Consider the following 1,294-nt stretch of genomic DNA (forward strand, 5'->3'; position numbering starts at 1 on the left):
TACCGCGCGAGCTTTTTTAAACACATAAAACAGTGCTCCGAATAGTGTGCAGAACCCATATTCATTGCTCAACCCTTAATTCCTTCTGTGGATTATTTCAAAGGTAATGAAAGATATATTTTTTGCATATGCAACAAAGCTACATTCACAGAAAGAGTGCTCAACAATTTCTGAAATTTTAATCCAGCAGAAAAATTGACACACACATAGGCGCTATTGCACTGTATGGTGACAAGCAAAAGACATAATGTTGCATTTCAAGAAGAGAGCTTTGTCGGGCTGGCTGGTTCATGTTGAATGGAAGGAAGGAAAAGCTCAAACGGACGGGACGTGTAGGAAGGCGAGACAGACACATGAGCTGCTCATGCGCCTGTCTCGCCTTCCTACGTCCGGTCCGTTTGAGCTGTTCCTTACTTCCATTCAATGTTGCATTTACCCACAAGCTCCTGTTCCAAGAAACTGCCAAAAAGTTCTTGCACAAAGTGAGACCGAGCAGGTCGGGCTTTTTACTCATTCTGGACCACACTTTTTTTCCAACTTTTGCATGGTTTTAAATATTGATAATGTCAAACTGAGCTACATTCATCAAGCTGACCATCTTTCCCAATATTTTTCATTTAAAAGGGACTTCTTGCTACTGCGGGTCTTAATCTCTGGCCATTAATGAGCTGGTGGCCAAGCAGCGCTGAATTAAGATGTGGGCTAAGGAGGCTGCGGCCCAGGGTCTTATCTCCGAAGATAGGAGGAGAGGGCCAATTTATTCTAACCTGCTTCATATATAGGACGGCAAATAACGTAACTTAGCAACAGGTATGAAGAGGAAAACTAAGAATGAGACGGGGTCCCTGCTTAATCCGACTGATTTGTTTAGCAACAGGAGAGACCTTGTTGAGCTGCAAAAGCAGGGATTCCCCACCATTCTCGGAGGCCCCTTTCATGTGAGGTGATCTGCACCTGCTTATATTATCACAGAAGTTTTAATAGTTTCCCCTCCATCCTGTGACATATATTATGTTGAGGCATGCAAAAGGAAAGAAAAATAAAGAGCCTCTGCCCGTGCCACAAAGTATAACGGGCTTCCATCCTGTGACAGTGGACTACATAAAAAAAATGTAATTGAAAGAGCTGATGCAAGTAATTTTTTTTTTTTACACCGCCACCTTCATCCCTATCACTATCGCCCTTCATCTCTCAAATAGTTCTGTCTGTTCTTTTCTGCTTCTTTAGGGGAGGAAAATGGGCTATGTCAGAGTGAGTGCCGGACTAGTCATGTCTGACTGTTAATGGCTTTGCT

The sequence above is a fragment of the Amblyomma maculatum genome, chromosome 1 (genome assembly GCF_055883805.1).
Source record: "Amblyomma maculatum isolate TAMU_Amacu chromosome 1, ASM5588380v1, whole genome shotgun sequence".
NCBI classification, from domain to species: Eukaryota; Metazoa; Arthropoda; class Arachnida; order Ixodida; family Ixodidae; genus Amblyomma; species Amblyomma maculatum.